The following is a 25,338-nucleotide window of genomic DNA, read 5'->3' as shown; positions in this document are numbered from 1 at the left end:
TTCATTAATGACACAAAGCTCTGAAAAAGAAATAGAACTTAAAAGCAAATGTTATATAAACAGCTGCCAAATAAAGAATTCCATTATCTCCCACTGTTACCTCCGGGGAAATGAGAACTGTTAATAAAACAAAATTGTGTTTGATCAGCAGCTTCAATCATTTACTGTTCAACCTGACTCATTTCAATTATTAGTATTTAACAATTATGAACTTATTGAAGACAAATCATTGAAATGGCAATTGGCTTTTTGTACTTGGGTGATTTAATCCTTGGTGGAGGGTTACTAAATACTGAACAACAGTCTTACTGAATTATATTTAAAGTGGTACAGAATTGCAGTAATGGTCCACTTAGCATTATGAGGAGGAAAACATCATGGATTTATGTAGAAATACATGAATATTCACCAGGAGTAACATTATAACATTAGTGCAAAAAACCCCCCACAAAATCAGAACCTCAGTTTTTGCCCAAGTCTAAAATTAATTTGCTGGAGTCCTTTTGTCACAAATGATCTTACCCAAGCTCAAGCTATGGCTGACTGAAAATTATGCATCTAGGGTATGTAACTATAAAGGAAGCATCTGACATGTACTGCTTATGTTCTATGCAAACTAGGACATGTCCATTCAGTGTGAGTGCTAGTTGGATTCCTTTCTAATTATTTCATGTCAGTCACTGCATAAGGACAAACAGAAAAAAGTGAAGCGGAAGGCAAGTCTTTGGCTTTCCCAGCATGAGTTTGTTTTTGTGTGACCTAATGGAACTCACTAAATGCAAAAAATACAGTGTTTCTTCTGCTTCTGTACAGCTTTGTCCCACTCCTTCATTGTGAGCTGATATTGACTGCAACTAATATCACCTTATCATGAATGAATGGGAACCTAGACCATAAAATGGAAAACTTTCTGTTGTTAGAATTACTTTTAATTAAAAACTAAAATCAAAAAGTCTTCAGTGGGGCACTTCTATATGGTTTAATAACATTCAAAAGACTTGTACTTAATGGGGATTTTAACACCATTCTATAGGCAGGATAATTGCCTAAGGAGACTCTGACAGCTGAACCTTGTTAACATTTGAGCAGCCAGGGATTTTTTTTTACTAAGAGTGGGTGTAAGGAGGCTGCTGGCTGTCAGCCATCCTGTGAAGTTCAGGAGGCTAAGATCCCCACCCATTTGGAACTCAAGTAAATGAAGGGTGAGATTTGGGGTGAGTAGGAGTGGTTCATTTGGAAAAGACAAGCTGAGGGTTTAATTATAACAGATGTCTTGATGTTCCCTTTTGGGATCTCATAGACTGCTTCGCAGAATAACTGCTCATAAATATATGAAATCAAGAATGCCATTCTCAAGTAAGAAGTGAAAGTATAAGAAAACACCAGAATATTTTAAAATAAAAATAGAATTCCATCATCGGTGAGTGATTCTGCCTGATTTTCAGCAAAAAAAAACTTTAAAGATTTGACTTATTTTGTTTTAAATTCACAGTAACTTGTTATCTTGATAAACATTTTCCAAAGGCCTGCTGCTTTCTGGCACTCTGGACAGAATATTCCATTGGACTTCTATTTATTGGACTTGGACAAATTTTCAAATATCCCCTACAAATGGACAAACTAGCACTTAAGTGTTCTGTCATTGCAGTTACATTGGAAGAAGGCCTCCCTCGAAGCATCTTCTCTCCACGACCTGACTCCATGTACCCTGCAGGATTTGTGACATCCCCGGCTGGCCCCTTGCCACCCAAATGTGCGTCACTGAGTGTGACCTCTGGCCTATAAGCATCACAGCTGGCTGTGCCTTGACGAAAGGAATAGTTTGTAAAAAAAAAGTTGGCAAGAAATAATATAGGTCACTGTGCTCTCTGTGCATGCATACTGGATCTATTATTGTGCTAGGAAAGGCAATGTCATCCTGCTTTACATATTATTTGTAATGCTTTCATTAGAAGCATTCTTATTACAACTTCCAGTTCCCAGAAAAGCAAATGTCATAAGTACAAGTATGTAATTTAGAACTGTCTTTCTTATCAGCTCAGCGGGGTGCAGCAATAAATCAGTTCAATCCAGTTTAAGGTGAAAACACTTTGTAATAGTTGTGAGCCTTTAGATTGCTAAATGAAAGTGCAGTTGGGAGCATTGATTTTCTCTGCAATACAAGTAAGCATTTGTCTAAAATCATAATAGATCCACATAGAAGATGATTGCCCTATAAATCCAATCATACCACAAACAAGAATGCAGTGGGTGGGAAACATGGCACAATCTTGTTAACAGTGTCCCAGGCAGCTGTTCAAATTTACGCTAAGAGCTCATTCTCTTTTAAAGTAATTCATTTGGAAGTTTACCATTGGCTGTATGTACGAGTTCCAGTATAAAGTGTATCTCTGACTTGACTTACAGACAGCCAGCTCCCAGTGACTGTTAACATGAAAACTTTGCGGCTGAAGATAGGTGCTAGAGGCCTGGACAGCACACTCTAGAGTTTTCATTGGGCAGTTAAGATTTCCTCATCACTCTTGATCAGAAGAATAGGGTGATATTGAATTGAATTGACTTAACTTTATTACTTACATTCTTCACATACATGAGGAGTAAAAATCTTTACATTACGTCTCCATCTAAATGTGCGACATCTAATTTATAGTAATTTGTAATAAATAGTTTGTACAACTGGACAGTCAATATAGAATAGAAATATAATTGTATCAGCATGAATTAATCAGACTAAAGGCCTGGTTGAAGAAGCTGTCCTGGAGTCTGTTGGTCCTGGCTTTTATGTTGCGGTACCATTTCCCGGATGGTAGCAGCTGGAACAATTGGGTTGACTTGGGTCCTCAATGATCCTCTGGACCCTTTTCACACACCTGTCTCTGTAAATGTCCTGAACAGTGGGAAGTTCACATCTACAGATGCGCTGGGCTGTCTGCACCACTCTCAGCAGAGCCCTGCGATTGATGGAAGTACAGTTCCCATACCAGGCAGTGATGAGGCCAGTCAGGATACTCTCAATTGTGCCCTTGTAAAAAGCTAAGCCACACTCAGGTTGGAGGAACAACATATTATAGACCTGCTGGGTAGCCTCCAACCTGATGACATGAACATTGACTTCTCTAACTTCTGTTAATGCCCCTCCTCCCGTTCTTACCCCATCCCTGATATATTTAGGCTTTTTTTTCTCTCTGCCCATCACTCTGCCTGTTCTCCATCTCCCTCTGGTGCTCCCCTCCCCCTTTCTTTCTCCCTAGGCCTCCCGTCCCATGATCCTTTCCGTTCTCTAGCTCTGTATCCCTTTTTGCCAATCACCTTTCTGACTCTCAGCTTCACCCCACCCCCTCCGGTCTTCTCCTATCATTTTGCATTTTCCCCTCCCCCTCCTACTTTCAAATCTCTTACTATCTCTCCTTTCAGTTAGTCCTGATGAAGGGTCTCAGCCTGAAACGTTGACAGCGCTTCTCCCTATGGATGCTGCCTGGCCTGCTGCGTTCCACCAGCATTTTGTGTGTGTTGCTTGAATTTCCAGCATCTGCAGATTTCCTCGTGTTTGCCTTGTAAAAAGTCCTCAGGATTTGGGGGCCCATACCAAACTTCTTCGACCTTATGAAGTGAAAGAGGTGCTGTTGCGTTTTTTTCACCATACAGCTGAGATCCTCAGTGATGTTTATGCCGAGGAACTTGAAGCTATTCACCCTCTCAACCCCAGATCCATTGATGTCAATAGGGGTTATCCTGGCTCCATTTATCTTCTTGAGGATAAATTCTGTCAGCCAATACCTGTGCTGGAACAAGATGACATGCAATGGTAAAACTCTAGCCCTTGAAACTTAGACTAAATCAGTTCAATATCCTCAAGGGGATTGTAAAAACAAGAATGGTGCTCTTTTATTTTCCAAATCAGCAGACAACCATAGATCTGCACACTTGCTAAAGGTTTTTTGATGGGTGAAGAATCTCTCAAATAAGATATAGGAGCAGAATTAGGCCATTTAGCACATGGAGTCCGATCCGTAATTTTATCATGGCTCCCTCTCAGTCCCAATCTTCTGCCTTCTCCCCATAACTGAGAATCTGCCCTCAGTAATCAACAATCTATCAACCACTGTTTTAAAAATACCTGTTGACTTGGCCTCCACAACCACCTCCGGCAATGAATTCCACAGATTTACCAGCCTCAGGCTGAAGAAATGCCCCCTCATCTCCATTCTAAATGGACAACACTCTACTATAGGTTGTGTCCTCTAGTTTTAGACTCCCCATCATAGGAAACATCCTCTCCACATCCACTCTATCCAGGCATTTTAACATTTGATATGCTTCAAGGAATTCCTCCTCATTCTTCTGAACTCCATTGAGTTTAGGCCCAGAGTCATCAAATGCTCCTCATACAGTATGATAAGCCTTTCAATCCTGGAATCATTTTTGTGAAATTCCTTTGAACCCCCTCCAATATCAGCACATTTGTTTTTAAATATGGGGCCCAAAATTGCTCACAACACTCCAAGTGAAGCCTTACCAGTGCCTTACAAAGCCGCAACATTACATCATTGTTTTTATGTTCTATTCATTTCGAAATGAATGCAAACATTGCATTTGCCTTTCTCACCACTGACACAAACTGAAGATTAACCTTTAGGGAATCCTGCATGAGGACTCCCAAATCCCTTTGCACCTTGGATTTTAAAATTTTCTCTCCATTTAGAAAATAGTCCACCCTTTTATTTCTTCTACCAAAGTGTATGACTATACACTTCTCAACACTGTATTCTGCCACTTCTTTGCCAATTTTCCTAATCTGTCTAAGTCCTTCTGTAGCCTCTCTGCTTCCTCAAACTACCACACCTCCATCTTTCTTTGTATAATCCACAAACTTGGCCACAAAACCTTCAATTCTAACATCCAATTCATTGACACATAATGAAAAAAGAACCATTCCCTTCACTGAACCCTGTGGAACATCACTAGTCACTGGCAGCCAACCAGAAATGGCTCCTTTATTTCCACTCTTTGCCTCCCTGCCAATCAGCCAATTATCTATCCACACTAGTATCTTTCCTATAATACCATGGCTCATAACTTGTGAAGCAGCCTCATGTGTTTCACCTTGTCAAAGGCCTTCTGAAAATCCAAGTACACAATGTCCATCAGTTCTCCTTTTTGTCGATCTTGCTTGTTATTTCTACAAAGAATTCCAAAAGATTAGTCAGACAAGATTTTCTCTCAAAGAAACCATACTGACATTGGCTTATTTTACGATGCATCTTCAAAACCACATCCTTAACAATCAGCTCCAACATCTTCCCAACCACCGAGGTCAGACTAAATGACCTATAACTTCCTTTCTTCTGTTTCTCTCCTTTCTTGAACAATGGATTGACATCTGCAATTTTTCATTTCTCCGGAGCCATGCCAGAATTCTTGAAAGATCATCAGTAGTGGCTCCACAATCTCTTTAGCCAACCCTTTCAAAACCCTAGGTGTAAACCATCTGATCCAGATGACCTGGATGAGGAAGTGGAGGGATGGGTTAGTAAATTTGCTGATGACACAAAGGTTGGGGGTGTGGAGGGCTGTCAGAGGTTACAGCGGGACATTGACAGGATGCAAAAGTGGGACGAGAAGTGGCAGATGGAGTTCAACCCAGATAAGTGTGAAGTGGTTAATTTTGGTAGGTCTAATATGATGGCAGAATATAGTATTAGTGGTAAGACTCTTGGCACTGTGGAGAATCAGAGGGATCTTGGGGTCTGAGTCCATAGGACACGCAAAGCAGCTACACAGGTTGACTCTGTGGTTAAAAAGGCATACAATGCATTGGCCTTCATCAATCATGGGATTGAATTTAGGAGCTGTGAGGTAATGTTGCAGCTATACAGGACCCTAGTCAGACTCCACTGTGCTCAGTTCTGGTTGCCTTGCTACAGGAAGGCTGTGGAAACCATAGAAAAGGTGCAGAGGAGATTTACAAGGATGTTGCCTCGATTGGGAGGCATGCCTTATGAGAACACGTTGAGTGAACTCGGCCTTTTCTCCTTGGAGTGGCAGAGAATGAGAGGTGACCTGAAAGAGGTGTATAAGATGATGAGAGGCATTGATTATGTGGATAGTCAGAGGCTTTTTCCCAGGGCTTTGTAGCTACCAGGAGAGGGCACAATTTTAAGGTGTTTGGAAATAGGTACAGAGGAGATGTCAGGGGTAAAGTTTTACACAGAGTAGTGAGTGCATGGAATGGGCTGCCAGCAATGTTGTGTGGAGGCAGATATGATAGGGTCCTTTAAGAGACTCCTGGATAGGTACATGGAGTTTAGAAAAATAGAGGGCTATGGGTATCCCTGCGTAATATCTATAGTAAGGGCATGTTCAACACAGCTTTGTGGACCGAATTCAGTCATTTAAGGGCCTTCTTCCTAGTAATGGCAAATTTACTCACTTCAGCCCCCGACACCCTCGACCTTCCAACATATGGCTATTGTCTTTCACAGTGAAGACCGATGCAAAATACTTACTCATTTTCTCTAATATTTCCTTGACCCCCCCCCCCCCATTACTACCTCTCCAGCATCATTTTCCAGCAGTCCTATATCTACTCTCGCCTTTCTTTTACTCTTTATATATCTCAAGAAATTTTTGGTATCCTCTTTAGTATTTTTAAGCTTACCTTCATATTCCTTCATTTCCTTCTTTATGACTTTTTTAGTTGACTTCTGTTGGTTTTTGAAAGCTTCCCTATCTTCTAAGTTGCCACTAATCTTTGCTGTATTATATGGCTTTTATGTTGGATTTGACTTCCATTGTCACCCATGGTTGCATCATCCTGTCTTTTTTGGATTGTGTCTAATCTGCTACTTCTGAATTTCTCCTAGAAACTCCAGCCATTGCTGCTCTGCCATCATCCCTTCTAGTGACCCCTCCCAATCAACTTTGTCCAGCTCCTCTCTCATTCCACTGTATTTCCCTTTACTCCATTGCAATGCTGATACATCTGATTTTAGCTTCAACCTCTCAAATTGCATGATGAATGCCATCATATTATGATCACTGAACCCTAAAGGTTCCTTTATCTTAAGCTCTCTAATCAATCCCACTTCATTGCACAACACAAATTACAGAACAGCTGAACCCATAGTGGGCTCAACCACGAGCTGCTCTAAAAGGCATACTACAAATCCCACCCCCCTTGTAAACCAGCACTAACCAGATTTCCCCAATCTACTTACATATTGAAATCCCCCATGACTATTGTAACTTTGCCATTCTGACATGCATTTTTTATGTCCCGTTGGATGTTCAGCTCCCAGCTATAACCTTCTTTCAGCCACAATTTAGTGATGCCCACAAGATCATCTCTAACTGTGCTACAAGTTCACCTACCTTATTCCATATACTGCATGCATTCAAATATAACACCTTCAGTCCTGAATTCATCACCCTCTTTGGTTTTGTCCCTCTTTTACACTGCAACTCAACCCATTGACAGCAATTTTGCCCTGTCATCAGCCTGTCCCTGTTCACAGTCTCAGTACACATTGCTTCAGTTTGTAAGCCAACTGCCCCATCCTCAGCCCTATCACTCTGGTTTCCATCCCCCAGTCAAATTAGTTTAAACTCTCCTGAACAGTTCTAGCAAACTTGCTCACAAGAGTACTAGTCCCACCCCTTTTGTACAGGTCTCATACCTTCTCCAGAGAAATCCCAATGATCCAGAAATCAGAACCCCTGCCTCCTGCTCCAGTTCCTCAGCCACACGTTTATCTGCTAAATGCTCATATTCTTACCTTCTGGCATTTGGGACAGGTAGAAGTCCAGAGATTTCTACTCTGGCTGTCTTCCTTTTCAGCTTACTACCTAGCTCCCTAAAAGCTCACTTCAGGAATTCCTCACCTTTCCTTTCCATGGCATTGGTGCCAATATGTACCAAGACTTCTGGCTGCTCATCCTTCCCCATTAGAATGCAATGGACCTGATGTGAAACGTCCCTAACCCTGGCACGTGGGTTGCAACATACCATCCAGGTGTCTCCAAAATATCCTCAGAATCTCTTCTCTAATCCTCTAACTAAGGAATTTCCTATTACTACTACATTCTTCTTCACCTCTCTTCTCTTCTGAACCACAGTGTTATACTCAGTGCCAGAGGCCCAGGCACTGCGGCTCCTCCAGGTAGGTCATCCCCTTCAACGGTATCCAAAACAGTGTACTTATTATTGAGGGGAATAGCCACAGGTGTAGTCTGCACTGGCTGCCCATTTCTTCGCCTGGCAGTCACCTAGTTACCTGCCTCCTGCAATCTTGGGGTGACTACTTCCCTGTAGCTCCTATCTATAGCTTCCTTGGTCACCTGTATGAGTCAAAGGTCATCAAGCTATAGCTCCAGTTCCTTAATGTATTCTCCGAGGAGCTGCAGCTAGGTGCACCTGGTGCAGATGTAGTTGTCTGGGAGGCTAAAGGTCTCCCAGAATTCCCATATCTCACACAAAAAAAACATAACACAGCTCCTGGAGCCATTTTCACTGCACTATCTCTGTTCTAACAGACAAGGAATAAAGAATAAAGAAGAAGAAGAAGAAGAAGATTGACCTCATTCAAGCCTGAACTGGGCTAAGCTTGATGAGCCAAAGCCAAAACCAAAGCCTCCCTCTCTATCACTGGCCCTTTCACACAATGGCCACTCCACTTGCCCTTGCTAATGAAACCTGTTTACTGATTGGGCCACAGTTCAATTGTTGAAAACTGCCATGAGTCAGCCAGGAGACATGAGTCTATTCTTTATAGTCCTTCACTATTCTTTATTGACCACCAATCAGCCTATACCATGACAGTTTGTTTGGAATGAAGACAACACATTGGATTAGCACAGGATTTGCTGCCAGTAAAGTGGATGCCATCTTGGCAGAATAGGGAGGAGATATATTGTTGATGTTTCAAGTTGAAACTCTGCATCAATTTCTTTCCTCCTGCAGATGAGTTCCTCTAGCAGACTGTTTGTTGCTCCTGGTATATTATTCCTCCTGACGTAAGATACTTCAGTGACCCACTTTCATCTGAAATTCACAGGAAGTCCCATCAATGTGCCAGTTCAGTACTCAAGCCAGGGACTTGCCTCAGTACAGACATCACAATCAAACAAAGCCACCTAAGAACTACTCCCTAAAGACTCGCTGTAGATTCGGCCTCTTCTTCTCCCTTTTCTCCCAGCTTCTCCTGCATCCTCCTGTTGTCTTTGGTACTAATCCAGGTCCTCCAGGTACAAACACAGCCCTTCCATGACACTCGGAGATGTGTTAAAAATCGTATTGCCAGTTAATATTTAGTTATACAATCACAAACCCAACCAAATATTGACCAGCATTAAAACTGCAGCCCAAAAGAAAAACAAACAAGCAATTAAACTCCATGTTATCTAGAAAGGGTAACGATATTTCTACCTGTTGACCCAGACTGCTTACCAGCCTCTTTCACACTAATATTTCAGCAACCCTAATGTGAAATGAAATGTAGTACATGATAGTTTATGCCACAGCAGATGAGCATCCTGCACAACTGGAATAATCAGCTCCACTCAATTCAATCAGAAAAGCTTCATTTTGCCGCAATGTTATGAAATTGAAGATTGTTCCTCTTTCCACATTAGTTACCTTGTTTGACATAAGTATGATACTGTTTTCTATCTTCCTGCATTTCATACATCTTCTGAAAAGCAAAAAAAAAAGACTGCATAATTAGAAATCTGAAATTGAAGCAGAAATGCTGGAACACTTAGTAGGTTAAGCAAGACCTGCGAAAAGAGACATAGAATTAATGTTTCAGTGACCTCATTGGAATCCTGTTTCTCTCTCTCTCTCTCTCAACACTGCCTGACTTACTGCTTGTTTTCAGCATTTTCTGGTTTTATTTCAGTTCTTTACCTCAGTGAAGTTCCTCACATCTTCCCTTCTAACAAGCAACAGGATGAAGGGTCTCGGCCTGAAACGTTGACAGTGCTTCTTCCTATAGATGCTGCCTAGCCTGCTGTGTTCCATCAGCATTTTGTGGGTGTTGCTTGGATTTCCAGCATCTGCAGATTTCCTCATGTTCCCTTCTAACAAGTCTATTTACAATTCCTCCTCAAATCCCGTAGAAGCTGAACCTGTTTTCTCATCAATCCCCAAACTGGCTTTGGATAGGAAAAACTGATTTTCTATCGTTAATGTGTACTACTCATTCAAAAATAGATAGAAAACAGTTCAATATACAGGCCTTCACCATCAACACCCTTCCACCCCCAACCCCCTGACACCAACAATATTGTCAGTGCTTATTCAGAATCTGTGGTGAGATAATGATTATTGTTCTCAATTGCCCTCTGTATAATTATCATTGTGTTGTTTCAACATCTCCATGTCCATCCACATGTCCGGTTCCTTAGACCATCGCTGATAAAGTAGCCAGTGAGCTAGATCGCATTGAGACTGAAGGAACTCTTTCCAAGGTTGACTGGAGCCCATGGGCAACACCAGAGGTCCCAGGAGCCAAAAAGAATGGGTCTGTCAGGACTTGTGGTGATTTTAACATCACCATCAACCCAGTATCAAAAGTATATCAATGCCCTCTGCCATGGATAGAGGATATCTTTCCAAACCTTTCTGGAGGAAAATACTTCAGCAAAGTGGACTTAGCTGAGGCCACCTAAAGATGGAGATGGAAGAAGAGTCCAAAGTGTTTCTCACCATAAACACTCACAAAGAGCTTTATCGTTATAATAGGCTTTGAATGGCAATTAAACTTATAATTAAGTGTTTTCCCTCACCTTCTGCCAGACTCATTTTTCTCTGCCCCATGTGCGTTTACAAGAATGATTGCAGCAACAGCAACACTCTATTTGTTGTGGTTGCGGGCCCTTTTAGTCAATACCTCACAATGGCATGAAGCTATATGGAGAGCATGGCATCACAACGTTTCTTGCGGATGTCATTTACACAGGAGATTTCTTTCTGTCAACTAATGACAGCCTATTATGCTGGCATACCATGAATGTCATGGAGAATGTTCTTTAAGGGTTGACTCCCTTCCCAGCACAAGGTGCAGCAATCACTCTGCTAAGCCCGCTGATATCTCCTCAGTACAGTGCCAATTAGAGAAAACCATAAATGCTCGCATTGACAGTAGTGTCTACATTCAGTGAATATATAGGAAAAAAATGCAAACTCTGCTGGCAGTTGCTAACAGGAAACGTGTAGGTAAGGATTCAGAGTGAAAAAAAGCCACTAATTTAGTTTACTGAGCTTCCCCCAATTTCTTTATTTTTGCAGGTCTCCAGTTTGGACAGTAACTTAAAACCTGGTGTCCATTTACCACATGTGGGTGAACTCTAATTTTAGGGAAAATTTGTTCTCTGTGATTGTCCAATTATCAAATATCATGTTTAGATTTTACCTAATTGGGAAACCCCGCTTTAAACAATTTATTTTCACGATCCTTTTTCAGCACATTTAATGAATAAAGGATACACTTTATTAAAAATGTCTTGGTATTTTCATATGCTTGTTAACCAAAGTAAGATAATGAGACAAATCACCATGGATCAACCCATTATATGTGGTTTATGTTACTAGAGAAGAACATATTTATAATGGTTGTCCTTCCAGAAATAATGAATGCGCTTACTGTATGTAAGATTTTTTTTTCTCTGTGTGCTATAACTCTGGATGAGAAAGGACAGCTGGCCCATCCAAACATCTTGCACGAAAAGAAAAAGTCCTACAGTCCCCATTTCATCTGCCTCTTAAATCACTCTTAGGATGTAGGAATATACTTTTTAATAGGCATTTCCTTACAAGTTCATTGTAACTCTGACTGCATTAAAAATAGCACAATGTTACAACTTTACCCGGGATTTTTCACAATCTGCTACTAAATCAATGGAAGGTCACTTCCCTGCGTAAATCTATCCACTTGGTTTTTAGGTATTTTAAGTTCCCAAAATGCTGATCAGTACTTTGCACAAAGCCTTATACAGAAAGGATTCCTGCAATATTGTCTGTCAGCTGCTTGAACTAGATTTGTTGAAATCTCGCTCTGGATTTGCCTAAAAGTTGAACTTTAAATTACTTTGAAGGTTTCCGACCACTGTACATGTGCATATGCATGTAGATCAAACACATTCATTAATCTCCAACAAGTTTTTACTTCACTTGGGAATAAAATGCTTAATCAGGATAGCAGTGAATAGTTGTGTACGGAACAAAGGTATCAATATTGTTACTGTAAACAAATTATACTGCTTATTTCAAAGGAAGAGTTTCCATGCATTAATTATTTATAAGCTCCTCCGGTGCCAGTTGTCCCAGGGTATTGCCAACCCTGCAACGAGCATTTCGTTCATTGGCTGCATTTTTATATTTGTTGGTCTGCAGAAACACTCAGAGTTTACTCTTGCAAATAAATCAATTATGCTTTGAGTCACATTTTCAAACCAACTGGCATTTAAATGCTTCTGCTGAAATTTACTCAAATTGCAGGTGAAGTTTAAGCTTTTCAAGGAATTTTCCTTATGTCGCAAATAAACCTCTAATCAGTCATTAAGCAGCTGAATGTAATTTGGATTTCTGTCTTTGGGGGTCAGTGACTGAAGCTGCAGAAATCAAGTTCAAAAATTGGATGCCCAGGAGACACTGGAGTTCTGAATAATTATATACATCTGTTTCCTGGATGAACTGTGCAATGTTTCTAAGTCATTAGGTCCTGAAGGGCATTGGATCTCTCTTAGAAACGTATCTATCTCCTCTTTGATGGGCTTATATAATCAACTTTTATATAACCAGAAGGTCTTCACTCTGATCTCAGCTTCCTCCTATGAATCTACCAGGTTTGATGATCTTATTACTTTTATAAATTTGACACATTGCTGGTTTGTAAGGCTAACTTGTTAGGGTTAGGCTTTGTAGAACATTTCAAATTATTTCTCTTGATATGGAATGAGCTAATACTGAGATTAAAATCTAAGCTGTATCCCTCTTCCTGTTAATTATTTCTGGAAAGCTTTGAGCTTCTGATAAGTAAAGTTGTAAGAAGTTAGATTTGAATTGTTCCCTATTGTGGAAGCAATGAGGACAGAGTAAATTATTGCTGAAAAGAAAATCAATTGGTGGCTGTGCAGTCACTTTGAATAGAAAATTTAAAAACTGCAGCGACATTGAATAGACAAGCCTGTGATGAATTGTTCGATTTGCATTGTTTCATGTCCAAAGAAAATGTTACAGCCATTAGCATTTGAATGATATTTAAATATTAACATTTCTTGGTATTTTATGCCTAAACCCAATTTTTGATTGAACATTCTATAATAATATAAATAGAAATCTGCATTACATTCGTGCACAGTGTGTGGTACAATTTATCTGTAATTCAGTTGATTCTGGGAAGAAATTTTGTGTTGGCAACGCCATAAACCTTGTTGGTACATTCACGTAGATACCACTGCCAAGGGGGTTGATTGCAGTATACTTCAGTACTCCTGGAGTAAAATTATTTACATCTAGTCTTCTTAAATACAGTTTCCCATGTCTGGATCCTGAAGTTTGCAGCAGACTACAAGAAGAGATGCTCATTTTCATGCTCAGTAAAGACAAGGTTGGATAGATTTTTGCATAATAGGGGAATTAAGGGTTATGGGGAAAAGGCAGGTAGGTGGAGATGAGTCCATGGCAAGATCAGCCATGATCTTATTGAATGGTGGAGCAGGCTTGATGGGCCAGATGGCCCACTCCTGCTCCTATTTCTTATGTTCTTATGTAAATGAGCACTGTGAATTGCACTAAGAAATACACATAAACAGACAGGCAGATGGTTCAAAACAAACAGTTAGACCCATCCCCACCAAATATCTTTCAAAGAGAAAAATGGCATATGCAAGATTTAAAGGTTATCAAAATAATTATCTTCTTCCCTACTTTAAAATGTTGAGGAGTGCTAAATTGGATTTGGGTGCGGAAATCACAGCTGTAGATTAATTCTGCACCTTAATTCTGTGCAGCACACACAAAATACTGGAGGAACTCAACAGGCCTGGCAGCACCTACGAAAAAGACTAACAGTTGGCATTTCTGGCCAAAACCATTAATCAGGAACAGCAAGGAAGGGGAGAAGGTGGGGGGAAGGGGAGGAATAAGTACAAGGCAGCAGATGATAGGCGGAACTGGGAGAGGGAGGGAAGAGTAAAGTACAGAACTGGGAAGTTGATTGGTGAAAAAGATAAAGGGGTGGAGATGGGGGAATCTGATAGAAGCCGATAGAAGACCATGAAAGAAAAGGAAGGGGGAGAAACACCAGAGGGAGGTGAAGGGCAGGTAATAAGATAAAGTGAGAGAGGCTTACAGGAATGGGGAATGAAGGGAGGTGGCAATTACTGGAAAGACCATAAGACCATAAGGTGTTTGGGAAATTGATATTCATATCATCAGGTTGGAATATAAGGTGTTGCTCCTCCAACCTGAGTGTGGCCTCATGCAGCAGGAGTGGAGGCCATGGATCTTACACATCGGATTGGGAAGTAGAATTAAAATGGGTGGCCACTGAGAGATCACTCTCCCAGTTTCACCTATCACCTGCCATCTTGTGCTCCTTCCTCTCCTCCCCTCACTTTCTCATTCTGACTTATCCCCTTCCTTTCCAGTCCTAATGAAGGGCCTCAGCCTTAAACATCAACTGATACTCTTTTCCATAGATGCTGCCTGACCAGCGTTTTGTGTGCATTGCTTTGGACTGTCAGCATCTAAAGATTTTCTAGTCCCTTAGTTCCCATTAGAGGCAACGTAGCTACCTTGTGTTTCTTGCAATTTGAAAGACTGTGTGTGTGCCAAGGGTGACTGTAATGTTTATTGTTCAGATGGGCCACAGTTCAACTTGCTCGCCCAAGCTTTATTCCCCTGGCTGTACTTGTCCTGATGCCCCTGAGGTCTCACTGATGCAGCCATTGGCAAAGCAAAGAGAGCTGTGAGCAACCATAAAGCATCTGATGGTGGATCCGGAGACCCCCACCCCCAGATAGCATTGATGCTGTCAAATTCCTTTGAGCTGCTTTGAAACATTTCTGACAATGAATGGCTTTTAAGAACAGTGCATTTTTTAACTATTGAAAGACTTGAAAAGATTAATTTTGATAAAAAATGCCTTCAGGTGCTATGAATTAATTTAAGTATTAAATTGATTTATGTCTACAACAGCTATTTTTTTTTATGAAAGATGAAACTGTAAGCACCAGAGTGCAAAGTTAAAATGGGATGTGGAGTTCATTTCCTGAATCCTTGTTTCAGATGGTGCAGATATAAAATGGAGCCTGTAACACTTCTCTCTTTGTACTCTTGTAGCGGTGTGCTACAAACAGCGCTAAAATTACGACACGGAGTCGGTAACTGCAGTCGAAGGAAAAAACTTTATTCGAAAACTTCAGCCTCACTTTTAAGCCTCTGTCAACCGGCCCCCCATGGCGAAGAGGCTCCAAAGCTCTGTGCTCGCAAACCCCCGTAGGCTATCTAATTGTGAGTCGGTTCGCATACGCTAGGAAAAGAGCCGCCACATAACCCCCCCCCAGAACCGGCGATACACCCCCCAATGTCCACAGCCAGGGCCAGAACCTGCTTGGGAGGTCGGCCTCTGCGCCGAGGCGCCGGAAACTCGGCCGGTTGCGCCAGGTCCACATGGGCCGGCTTGAGGCGGTCCACCGTGAAAACCTCCTCCTTCCCCCCAACGTCCAGCACGAACGTGGACCCGTTGTTCCGGAGCACCGTAAACGGCCCCTCGTATGGCCGCTGCAGCGGTGGCCGATGCCCGCCCCTTCGTACAAACACAAACTTACAGTTCCGTAGGTCTTTGGGTACGCAGGTCGGGTGCCGCCCATGCTGTGAAGTGGGTATGGGGGCCAGGTTACCGAGCTTCTCGCGAAGTCTGCCCAGGACTGCAGCGGGTTCTTCCTCTTGCCCCCTCGGGGCTGGTAGGAACTCCCCGGGGACGGCCAGGGGCGCGCCGTATACCAACTCGGCCGACGAGGCGTGCAGGTCGTCCTTGGGCGCTGTGCGGATGCCGAGAAGGACCCAGGGAAGCTCGTCCGCCCAGTTGGCTCCTCGCAGGCGGGCCATGAGGGCCGACTTCAGGTGACGGTGGAAACGCTCCACTAGCCCGTTCGACTGTGGGTGGTAGGCAGTGGTGTGGTGCAGCTGAGTCCCCAAAAGGCTGGCCATAGCTGACCACAGGCTGGAGGTGAACTGGGCGCCTCTGTCGGAGGTAATGTGGGCTGGTACACCAAAGCGGGATATCCAGGTGGCGATCAGGGCTCGGGCGCAAGATTCGGAGGTGGTGTCGGTGAGCGGGACCGCCTCTGGCCATCTTGTGAACCGGTCCACGATAGTCAGGAGGTAACGCGCTCCGCGCGACACTGGCAGGGGGCCCACGATATCCACATGAATGTGGTCGAAACGCCGGTGGGCGGGATGGAACTGCTGCGGTGGGGCTTTGGTGTGCCGCTGAACCTTGGCCGTCTGGCAGTGCATGCACGTCCTGGCCCATTCACTGACCTGTTTGCGGAGTCCGTGCCAAACGAACCTGCTGGAAACCATCCGGACAGTTGTCCGGATGGAGGGATGCGCCAAGTTATGAATGGAGTCGAAAACACGTCGCCGCCAGGCTGCGGGGACGACCGGACGGGGCTGGTTGGTGGCGACGTCACAGAGTAGGGTCCTCTCACCTGGGCCCACGGGGAAGTCCTGGAGCTGCAAACCAGAGACTGCAGTCCTGTAACTCGGAATCTCCTCATCTACCTGCTGTGCCTCTGCCAGTGCCTCAAAGTCTACCCCTTGGGAAAGGGCATGAACGGTAGGGCGAGAGAGCGCACCCGCCACGACATTGTCCTTACCCGAGACGTGCCGGACAGCCGTTGTGTATTCAGAGATGTAGGACAGGTGGCGTCGCTGGCGGGATGACCAGGGGTCGGATGCCTTCGTAAACGCAAAGGTAAGCGGTTTGTGGTCCGTGAACGCGGTGAAGGGCCGACCTTCTAGGAAGTACCTGAAATGCCGGATTGCCAGGTAGAGCGCCAACAGTTCCCGGTCAAAAGCACTGTACTTGAGCTCGGGTGGCCGCAGGTGTTTGCTGAAAAACGCCAGGGGTTGCCAGCGACCTGCGATGAGCTGCTCCAGCACCCCACCGACTGCCGTGTTTGATGCGTCCACTGTGAGGGCGGTAGGGGTGTCCATTCTGGGATGTACTAGCATTGCGGCGTCAGCCAAAGCTTCCTTCGTTTGAACGAAAGCGGCGGCGGACTCCTCGTCCCAGGTAATGTCCTTGCTCGGACCCGACATCAGGGCGAACAGGGGGCGCATGATCCGGGCAGCTGAAGGGAGGAAGCGGCGGTAGAAATTGACCATACCTACGAATTCCTGAAGGCCTTTGACCGTGGTGGGTCGGGGGAAGTGGCGGACCGCATCTACCTTAGCGGGCAGAGGGGTTGCCCCGTCTTTAGTAATCCTGTGGCCCAGGAAGTCAATGGTATCAAGTCCGAACTGGCATTTGGCAGGGTTGATTGTAAGACCGTACTCACTCAGTCGGGCGCAGAGTTGACGGAGGTGGGACAGATGCTCCTGACGACTGCTGCTGGCTATGAGGATGTCATCCAAATAGATGAACGCGAAGTCCAGGTCCCGTCCCACCGCGTCCATTAACCGCTGGAACGTCTGTGCGGCATTCTTCAGGCCGAACGGCATGCGGAGGAACTCGAAGAGGCCAAACGGGGTGATGAGAGCCGTCTTGGGGACGTCGTCAGGATGCATCGGGATTTGATGGTACCCTCGGACAAGGTCGACCTTGGAGAAGATCCGGGCGCCGTGCAGGTTTGCCGCAAAGTCCTGAATGTGCGGCACAGGGTAGCGGTCCGGTGTGGTAGCCTCGTTCAGCCTGCGGTAGTCGCCGCACGGTCTCCAGCCCCCCGTCGCTTTGGGCACCATGTGCAGGGGGGAAGCCCAGGGGCTGTCGGACCGCCGGATGATCCCCAATTCCTCCATTCTCTGGAACTCCTCCTTCGCCAGTCGGAGCTTGTCCGGGGGAAGCCGCCGAGCACGGGCATGGAGGGGTGGTCCCTGTGTCGGGATGTGGTGCTGTACGCCGTGCCTGGGCATGGCTGCTGTGAACTGCGGTGCCAGAACCGATGGGAACTCCGCCAGGACCCTGGTGAAGTCGTTGTCGGACAGCGTGATGGAGCCGAGGTGAGGGGCTGGCAACTGGGCCGCGCCCAGGGAGAACGTCTGAAAGGTCTCGGCGTGTACCAGTCTCTTCCTGGGCAGGTCAACCAGCAGGCTGTGAGCTCGCAAAAAATCCGCACCCAGAAGCGGTTGGGCTACGGCGGCCAGTGTGAAGTCCCACGTGAACTGGCTGGGGCCGAACTGTAGCTGCACCTGACGGGTGCCATAGGTCCTTACTGTGCTGCCATTCACGGCCCTCAGGGGGGGACCCGGTGCCCTGCTGCGAGTGTCGTAACTTGTCGGAGGTAAAACGCTGACCTCAGCCCCAGTATCGACCAAAAAGCGGCGTCCCGACCTGCTATCCCACACATACAGGAGGCTATCCCGATGGCCAGCCGCCGTAGCCATCAGCGGCGGCTGGCCCTGGCGTTTCCCGGGAACTTGCAGGGCGGGCGGCAACGGCGGGCTTCTGCGCCCCACCGCTGGTGGTAGAAGCACCAGTGGTCATTGGGCCGGGGGTTAGTGGGCTCTGCGGCCGGGCCTGGACTAGTTTGCTGCCGGGAGCGTGGCTGGGTGATCTGTGCGATGGACGCCCCGCTCACCTTTTTGGCGTTCCACAGCAAGTCCGCCCGGGCTGCCACCTTCCGGGGGTCACTGAAATCCGCGTCGGACAGCAGCAGGCGTATGTCCTCGGGCAGCTGCTCCAGGAATGCCTGCTCAAACATGAGGCCTGTGTGTCCCTCGGCCAGAGACAACATCTCATTCATTAAAGCCGATGGAGGTCTGTCGCCCAAGCCATCCAGGTGCAGTAAACGGGCAGCCCGCTCGCGCCGTGAGAGTCCGAAAGTCCTGAGGAGCAGGGCTTTGAATTCCGTGTACTTGCCGTCTGTCGGGGGCGACTGTACGAACTCCGCGACCTGGGCAGCTGTGTCCTGGTCGAGGGAGCCCACCACGTAGTAGTAGCGGGTGTCTTCTGAGGTGATCCGGCGAACGTGGAATTGGGCTTCGGCTTGCTGGAACCATAGGTCCGGGCGCTGTGTCCAGAAACCCGGCAGTTTCAACGAAACCGCATGAACAGAGGCGGCGTCGGTCATTTCTGGTCCAAAAATCGTTTGGACCGTCGGGGTCACCAATTGTAGCGGTGTGCTACAAACAGCGCTAAAATTACGACACGGAGTCGGTAACTGCAGTCGAAGGAAAAAACTTTATTCGAAAACTTCAGCCTCACTTTTAAGCCTCTGTCAACCGGCCCCCCATGGCGAAGAGGCTCCAAAGCTCTGTGCTCGCAAACCCCCGTAGGCTATCTAATTGTGAGTCGGTTCGCATACGCTAGGAAAAGAGCCGCCACACTCTCTTCTTTTTGTCTCTCTCGGACTCCTCTCTCCAGCAGTTCTCTAACTGTAGCCTATGGCTCCAAAAACAATCTCTGCCCCTTTTTTTTGATGGCTTTAAAACATCCCAGCAGTCTGAAAATGAGAGCGAAATAATGCACCAAGTCATGGGGGTCAACAAGAAAGTAGCTAAAAGTTTACTTGTAACTATTGGCTTCCAATAAAGAGAACAACCAGGTTAACTTAATTCTAAAAAAATGCACAAAGATAGCATGCACGGCCACTCCAGGAATGAATATCTGTTATCTGTAAGTAGGGGCCGTGCACAATCCTGATTTGATGGGGACAGACGTGTGAAGCACGGAGGAACATCTGGTGAAACTTCGGACATGCCTGTTTCGCTGCCGTTGCTACTGTGCGATTGGAGAAATCTCCGGAAGGAAGGCCCCAAATCCTCCATTTTGCCTGTTGCTTGGCGGCCGGTGCCGGGGTTGAAGCGCTCGGCAGAGATGGTGCTCAGTGCTCGGTGTCGGAGGGCTGAGTCAGAGGCTGGAAGTTTTCGGACGGACTCAGAGTTGGCTGTGGTCAGAAGCTTCCAGAGGCTGCATCGGGAAGTTTTGCAGCACTGGAGGTTCATGGCAGGAAGAGTTTTTCTTCCTTCTACTGTCTGCGTGAGATGATGGGCTGTTGGGACTTTGAGACTTTCTTTTACTGTGTCCATGGTCTGCCCTTATCAAATTACGGCTTTGCTTTGCACTGTTGTAACTATATGTTATAATTATGTGGTTTTTGTCAGTTAGGCTTGGTCTGTCTTGTGTTGATATCATACTGGAGGAACATTGTATCATTTCTTAATGCATGCATTACTAAATGACAATAAACGAGGACTGCGTGTCCTCACAATCTAATCTAAGTAAAAGAGGGGAATGGGTATGGCAAGGGAGAGAGCAACATTAAAGGAATTACGGAAAGTGGAGACACGTATGGAGGTAGCAATTATTTTTATTAAGGTTGTAAAATGAGCACTTTTCTGAATCAAAAATATGCATAAAAATTTAAGGATTCTCCAAGATTACCAGGTAATGAGACACAATTGCTTCAGTCTTTTAATGAATTTACTTACTGTATGTCATTCCTCAGTTTGTTTTACTGTAGTTAAAGCCTGTGATTCTTAAGGGAAGTCTGCTATAACAGAAGCAAAATGCTTTTCAGTTTGTGGTTTGATACCCTGTGATATCCTGTGATCCTGTTTCATTATAAGTGTTATCGAGGGATATCTACAGTATACTTTTGATGAGTTCTACAACTTGTACTAGATATTACTCTCCAGATACTGAAGATACCATCTTATGACGGGTAGTTCCATGTTGGAGCTAAATTTGACAAGCACTTGAGGCTTTTATTCGACAAAGAGAAGTTAAAATGCAAAAAGGAAGCCAACTCTGTCTTAAGCAGAACCAATAATAAATGAATTCTTCACAATTGCCACAATCACCATGGCAACATTCACTTAAAAATTAATGTCAGATCTCAGAATTACACCGTAAAAATTTGTTCCCTCTCACCTATTATACTTCTGTACCTTGAAAGGACACAATTTCACCTCGGCAACAGAGAACTGCATTGGGCATAACAGAGTATTATACAGCTGTCCTCATAGAGCAAAACTTAGCCTACCTTCTCCATGAGTACTGACAAATGCAGCACCTTTGTAAATCAAGATAATCTTCTTATAATCACATTTCTCTGTTCCACTGCAAAATTCTTCATAGTGCTGATAAACACTGCCAAGATATATAAAGGCTAATATGAAATATTCAAAATGTCCTCACAAATAACAGTCCTATTTTCTCTTAAGTTACAATGGCAATTAGCAATAATGGAATAATTTTCCTAGGAAGGATGGAGAAGGTTAGTTAGAGTGAGGAGTTAGTTATTGGGAGTAGTGGTTGCGTAAATTATAGAGGAGGAGAGTACTAAAAACCATTCATGTTTATTTTAATCAAAAAATTTGAAAACCAGCCTATTTATTTGTGTTACTCTTTGTAAGGCATTGAACCAATGTGATAACGTAAGCCCAATAAACATATTTTACCGCCCACAATGGTCCTACTTTACTACAAATAGCTCTTGGCTAAATGTAATAGACATCTTGTGGTAAACCATACTATGAAATGCATTGTTTGCATCAAATCAAATCAACAATGATTGTGCTGGGCAGGCCACTAGTGTCGCCAGATTTCCCGTGTCAACATAATAACACAACTCAATAACCCTAATCCATACTGTGTGTCTTTGGAATGCGCAGGGATACAGGGCACCCAGAAGAAGCACACACAGACACGATGGGTATGTACAAGCATCTTACAGTCAGCAGCAGGAATCAAACCCTGGTCGGTGATCATTGCCACTGTAATAACATTAGGCTAAACATTCTGCCCCAAGTTGTCAGAAGAACTTTGGAGAGTAAGCCTAGTTCTCTTCTTGCAGCAACATCATGGCCAAATAAACACTTCAAATAACAGTTACAACAAATTGTACATTAATGTCTGTAATAATGGGAAGTAACAGATAAACATATGAATAAATACTGAAAGGAGAATGATCAGAATTCTGCTGGGCTTTGCTGACCACTCTGTGGTGAAATGCAGGCATTCACATATTCACATACTGTCAGGCTCGAGACTTTGGCACAGATGAACAAGCACTATGTCACTCTGTCACTATGTGATCCCAGTGGCAGAACACAGGTTAGCTTAAATCCTCCAGCATTTAACCTGGGGAATCAGTACTTAGACTGAGCAGATCCACTGCAAAGTCTGTGTCCGTTTATCTCTAGATAGAAAAGAGAAAAAATTTAAAATGAGGAAATTACTAGTAATTTTTATTTTCCATAACAACTGACAAAATGCTGGAGGAGCTCAGCAGGCCAGGCAGCATCTGTGGAAAAGAGTACGGTTGACGTTTCGGGCTGAGACCCTTCAGCAGGAAAAATAAAACAAGGAGTCAGTGTTAGAATGTGGGGCAGGGGAAGAAAAAACACAGGTTATAGGTGAAACCGGGAGCAGAGAGGGGTGGGGGAAGAAGTAAAGAGCTAGGAAGTTGAATGGTGAATGAGATACAGGGCTGGAGAAGGGAGAATCTGATAGGAGAGGACAGAAGGCCATGGAAGAAAGAAAAGGGGGCGGAGCACCAGAGAGAGGTGATGGGTAGGTAAGGAGATAAAGTGAGAGGGACAAGGAAATGGGGAATAGTTAAGTGGAGGGGGGGCATTATCTTAAGTTTGAGAAATTGATGTTCATGCTATCAGATTGGAGGCTACCCAGCCAGAAAATAAGATGTTGCTCCTCCAACCTGAGTGTAGCCTCATTGTGACAGTAGAGGAGGCCATGGACTGTCATGTTGGAATGGGAATGGGAAGTGGAATTAAAATGAGTGGCCACTGGCAGATCCTGCTTTTTCTGGTGTATGAAGAATAGGTGCTTGGCGAAGCAGTCTCCCAATCTATGTTGGGTTTCACCTATATACAGGAGGCCACACTGGGAGCACCAGAAACAGTAGATGATCCCAACAGAGTCACAGGTTTGTTACCTCACATGGAAGGAGTATTTGGGGCCCTGAATGGTAGTGAAAGAGGAGGATTTCCAGCTTTTACAGACTTTTGTGTTTGTTTTCCATAATGTGTTTTAGGTGAGTTTGCTTTTTAAATGCAAATATTTTAATAAAATTGTTTAATTTTGTATTTTACTGTTGCTAATAATAGACATGAGAGTGTAAAAATTTGAATGAAAAGATGGGCAGAATGATATTGAAGTACTAACTTCACTCCCTGCAGAGTATGTATGTTCCTCCTGTGGTTTTTATGGTTTATTGCAAGCCAGTTGATTAAGTTGGTCACTACACTGCGGGAAACATGTGACCAAGCAGGAGAGGATGTGCAAAAAAGATTCACAGGGATGTTGTCTAGATTGAAGGACTTACACCCTAATAGACTGGGCCCTGAAGAAGGGTTCAGGACTGTTCATTCATTTACAAAAATACTGCCTGACACTCTGAGTTCCTGCAGCATTTTGTGTATGTTGCTAATAAGTTGGACCTGTTTTCTCCAGAGCAAAGGAAGCTGAAAATAGAGGTGACATGAAAGAGACATATAAAATTATGATAGGCATAAATAGGGTAGATAGCCAGTGTATGTTTCCCATAGATGAGGTGTCTAAAACTAGAGCAGACATCCCACCTCTCCCGGAAGTTCCGGGAGTCTCCTGCATATTGATAGCGGCTCCCTGATGCCCATAAATTATATACAATGTCCCAGAAATTGATTTTTTTGAGAGAGAGAGGAAGAGCGAGAGCGAGAGGGAACATCCTGGTTGGTCTCCCATCATGCTAAGTAGACCTATCAGTGTTCTCCGTGGGCGGGCTTTACAATCAATATCTCTCTCTCTCTCTCTCTCTCTCTCCCTCTCCCTCTCCCTCTCCCTCTCCCTCTCCCTCTCCCTCTCCCTCTCCCTCTCCCTCTCCCTCTCCCTCTCCCTCTCCCTCTCCCTCTCCCTCTCCCTCTCCCTCTCTCTCTCTCCATAAGTTCAGTTTACTGGTTTGCTGAGTGTTTTCAAACAAGAAAATACAAAACATACTTCACCCCACACTACACTCAAGTGTACCCCTGCCTCATAGGGGTCAAAAATAATGACAGTTGTTGCTCGCTCCACTGTTTGCAACAGTGACTTTTCTATTGCCCATGGTGGGTTAAAATGTAAAAGACATGTTGAGGTGAGTTTAACAGGTGTCATTTGTCTATTAGCATAGCTAATGTTATTTAAACTGCATGATATAACATAATAAGCACATATTTTAATGTCACATTTTCTGCATATACCCAACTTGGTTTACAGATTAGACAAAATCACTAAACAAAGTATTACATACACCCTTGGAGGTTGACCAGAGGGGGGGGGGGGTGTGATATGGGGTTGTGGAGGGCGGGGGTACTATCTCCCTGAAATGGTGGTGCTACCTCCCTGAAATGAGTTTTTGCAGGGTGGGATGTCTGCTAGAGGGAATACATTTGAGGTGAGAGAAATGAAGTTTAAAGGGGATCTGTAGGGTGATTTTTTCCACACGCACCTTAGTAGCTATCTTGAGTGAACTGCCTGCTGTACCCAGGGTGGGGGCAGGAACAGTAATTACATTTAAAAGACATCTAGACCATTACTTGAAGGCATAAGTGATGCAAAATTAATGCGGGCAAATAGGACTTGTACAGGTAGGCATGATAGTTGGTAACGACATGGTAAGCCAAAGAAAGGCCTGCATCTATGCTGTACCACTCTATGATACTATGTAAAATATCCCACCTGTGGTAACTTCTACTTTACAAAAAGACCACTCGACAACTTGATGGCCAAAAGAGCATCTCTATCTGGGACAGCAAACGATATTTACAATACCGAGGCTTCCAGGTACCTCGTGCGGCCTGGGTGGAGGAACTATATACAATGCATACTGGGAGTGAAAAGAGCAGAAGTAAAGACCCTGCCAACCCCGGATCCCGCCTCTTGCTACCAACAGCTTCCCGATTAGTATTAACTTACTTTTAATAATACTCACGTTACAACACTTCTCCCCCTTTAAAAGCCAACATTCACCAAATATAGAAGAACTGGGAAATAAAAACAGTGGCATCGTTAGCAACAGGTTACCAATATAAAAACATCTAAAAAAAAAAGTGGCAAATTCAACATTCAATCTAGCAACAAAAGAAACTATCTAATCGAAGATTCAGTCTGTCAGGAGGTTTGCGAG

The 25,338-nt window shown here is 44.4% G+C and overlaps 1 protein-coding gene and 1 long non-coding RNA gene across 2 annotated transcripts in view; one reads left to right on the top strand and one right to left on the bottom strand.

Moving 5' to 3' along the window:
• The window catches only part of ppp2r3a (protein phosphatase 2, regulatory subunit B'', alpha), a 343,519-nt gene that overhangs the window by 129,685 nt on the left and 188,496 nt on the right, over positions 1–25,338 (top strand). The window lies entirely within an intron of this gene.
• On the bottom strand, positions 2,546–9,628 carry LOC132380215 (uncharacterized). The gene is made up of 2 exons (XR_009507703.1): positions 5,104–9,628; positions 2,546–3,782 (listed from the first exon to the last, which is right to left on the bottom strand). It is a non-coding gene; the product is annotated as an uncharacterized LOC132380215 (long non-coding RNA).

Source organism: Hypanus sabinus, chromosome 2 (assembly GCF_030144855.1).
Source record: "Hypanus sabinus isolate sHypSab1 chromosome 2, sHypSab1.hap1, whole genome shotgun sequence".
NCBI lineage: Eukaryota > Metazoa > Chordata > Chondrichthyes > Myliobatiformes > Dasyatidae > Hypanus > Hypanus sabinus.
The sequence above is the reverse complement of the archived record's forward strand: the minus strand, read 5'-3'. Positions and strand labels throughout refer to the sequence as shown.